Source organism: Pteropus vampyrus, unplaced genomic scaffold (genome assembly GCF_000151845.1).
Source record: "Pteropus vampyrus isolate Shadow unplaced genomic scaffold, Pvam_2.0 Scaffold116, whole genome shotgun sequence".
Lineage (NCBI taxonomy): Eukaryota > Metazoa > Chordata > Mammalia > Chiroptera > Pteropodidae > Pteropus > Pteropus vampyrus.
The window spans coordinates 1,132,700-1,136,131 of record NW_011888897.1 but is presented as its reverse complement, the minus strand read 5'-3'; the positions used below and the strand labels follow the sequence as shown (position 1 = coordinate 1,136,131).

Below are 3,432 nucleotides of genomic sequence, written 5' to 3'. Positions count from 1 at the left end.
AGAATGGATGAACCAGTAAGCAGTGTTAAGTCCAGTGCAGGGGAAGAATAAGTTTTCTTAAACTCTTAAAGTCTGATTGAGTCTGAGAATTACACTGTCAATGACAGATTAACAGGAGAAAAACATACAAATTTGTTTAATATAAACTTTACGTGACACAGGAGACTCCATAAGGAAATGAAGACCAGAAGAAATAGTTAGACCTGAGTATTTTTATGCTAAAGTTGATGGCTGATATCTGACAGGTTAAGGAGTATGAGGTAAGTGTCAGTAACTGGGGGGAACTTAGCAAGTCCTGTTTGTTCAGATTCTTCTTGGCGTCCCTTTGTCTTTGGAGATAAGGATGCTCCTTTCCTCCAGGTACAGGGAGGGCACTTTTTACATGAGGATTTTATGACCTGTTTTTAGGGGAAGATGGGGGAAGGTCAGAGTGACCTTCTTGCTTCTGCCGTTTTCTCAAATTCCTTCAGTATAAAATATTTGCTATGCCAAGTTGCCATATTTTGGGGTAGCATGTCCTGAACCCCATCACCAGATAGCAACTTTTAAATAGCTTACAGTATATAACTTAAGTATATGTGTATATGACATAATATCTTATGAGATACGGACAAGACTTACAAGAAGTATTAATGTGCATGATAAACAAGAGGCTTGTAAGACATTGGCAGAATTGAGATATTAGACGTGCTAAATATCAAGTAAATTAGTAACCTGTAAACCATATTAAAAGTCATAGAATAAATGGAATATATGATGGAACAAACAAATGTGTCATAGTTGAAAGATCAAGTATACGTAGAAATTGTGCCAACTTTAGGCTGATAGCTATGTCAATCTCAAATTGGTAACCCATTGGTGACACCCGTTATGGTTCCATTCTGTTCCAATTTGAGTTCTGCCCCAATAGGCTAAGTGGTAGCCATAGCTGTGGGCAGGTGTACTTGCCCTTGTATCTTTCTGACAGAGCAAGTATATATTGGGTCCAGGCATTTGCTGAATCCCCTTGCTCAAAGCTCCACTCTGGTCCTCATACCCACACCATTAGTAGAAAAGACAGAGAGGAAGAATGAGAGACGAGACATATGAATATCGAGTAATCCAGGCGTCAGGTAATATGGTCCTTCCATCCTACTTTGTGCCCCATTTTAGGTGTGTTAACCTACTCCATCTCTATCATCTTGATTCTTACTATGTTTCCAGTTGATTTTGTAAATGTGGTTTGAGTATCTTAATTTGGTTTATGAGCCTTTCTGTCCTATGACTTCTTGGATAGCATGACTGGGAGATTACTTGGGGGCAAGATCATATGCCTACTCCAGGATGTAAATTGTACAACCTTTTATTTTTATTTCTTCTTATTATTATTCGGGAGGCATATGAAAATTTCCTACTCTGTTTTCACCATCAGAACTTATGACCTCAGTCTTTCTTCCTTGCCTTGGAATAAGGCCAAAAGAGAGACACTGGCTACTTTGACAACCTTCAAGCAGGCTCCAGGAATGCCACCAACAGCGGGCCTTTGAGACCAAATCCAGCAATCAGAACTTTATCATTTTCCTCAATAAAATTAAAAAAAAAAAAACATCAGTGGGTGCAGAGGCTGTGATTTTTTTTTTTTCCTTTTCTTCACTAGCTGGACGCTAACACACTTCCTGATGGCAGAATTCGACTGTTCGGCTTCAACTCCTACTTTCTCCACATGGTTCCCTTTGCATGGGAAACAGCTCCTTAAAAGTGTTGGCCTTCAGGGCTGTGCCCAAATGAGCTTTCTTGTACTGTTTATCATGCCACTCCTGATTTCATCGGTGGTTCTAGAGCTTCCTGGAAGTACAAAGACCTCAATACTTGTCATCCTGCCAGCACCAGGGGCCTGAGCAAAAGAGCTGTACAACCTTTTAGAAGAACATTTTAGATTATATGTCAAAATATAAGTCTTACACAGGATTTATAAAACAAGTGCGAATCTTTTGATAAATATCCCACTTTTAGGCATTAGCACAAAAGTCAAATATATGAAATGATTTGTATAACATTGTTTACTCTAGCATTGTTTGTAATTATGAAAATTGTACAAAAAAAATCTTAATGTCAGCTTAGAATTACAACCTTATTTTGTGTCTGCTGGTCCTTGAAAAACAAAAACTTCAAACTAAAAGGAATCACAATGAATGGAATCACAGCTAAGGGCAACAATGACTCTTGGTAGCTGTGTCAGAAAGAAGTCGAATGGTGTGGATATGCAAAGTACAACATTGTGCCACGGAGAGATGTTACTAGTGATAACAAATGGTGGTGGGTAATAAAACATAAAAAGTTGTTTTTAGTAATCGACACACACGCACAAGCACACACCCATGCACATGCACAAAACCCCTTGAAATGCTGATAAAATTTGGCAAATTCTGATAGAGTTCCACAACTTTTTGGCTTTGGGTTACATGGTGGTGGCATGATATCTTCCTATAGTATTATTTATCAACCTTTTCCAGATAGTCAAACAGATAAAGTGATTTTAGATGATTGATTGGTGGCACCTGAAACAGCTAAAACTCATGAAAACCAACAGAGGATTTTTATTTGTGTTTATATCCAGGAGGATTTTTATTTGTGTTTATATCCAGTAATCATTTAATTACTTGCCACTTGAGCCATGGTTTAACATGTGTATTTGTGGGAAACAAGTCTGTCTGGTGTAATCAGGAACCCCTATTGATCTCTGAAGGAGGATTTAAGAATGAGACTTTGGAGGCTGAAACTAGAAGGCTAAGTAGCACCCCCCCAAAAGATGTCCATATCCTAAACCCTAAACCTGTGAATATGTTACCTTATGTGGCACATGGACTTTATCGGTCTGATTAAGCTGAGGTTCTTAGGATGGGAAGATTATCTTGTATAGAAGTGATGTAATCAGAAAGGTCCTTACAAGTGGAAGATCAGAGTCAGAAATATTTTAAGATGCTATCTTGCTGGCTTTAAAAATAAAGGAAGAGATTACTAGGAGAGCAATTCAGGCATCCACAAGAATCTGAAAAAGGCAAAGAAACAAATTTTCCCCTAGAGCCTGCAAAAACAAAACAAAACAAAAAACAAAATACTAGCTCTACTTGTGCCTTGATTTTAACTCATAAGATATATTTTGGTCTTCTGATCTCCAGAACTGTAAAATAATAATTTGTGTTGTTTTAAGGCACTAAATTTGTGGTAATTTTTTACAGCAGCAATTGGAAACTAACATTGAGTCAAAAAATATTTTAAAATAGTGCTTCTTAACCTGTCTATGGTAAAGGTTCAGCTTGTTTTAATCTACAAGCATGGACCAAACCATTTATAAGATATAATTTTTTAAAAATTGAAATTTTAAAACATATAAAATACAAGCCCCATTTAAAAAGTAATAGATCCATCTGACATACATTACACTGTCAAATT

The 3,432-nt window shown here is 37.1% G+C and overlaps 1 pseudogene; it reads right to left on the bottom strand.

Annotated features, from left to right (window-relative positions):
* Nucleotides 1-1,414: 1,414 nt before the first annotated feature.
* Nucleotides 1,415-3,432, bottom strand: part of LOC105296017 — a 3,015-nt pseudogene continuing 997 nt past the window's right edge.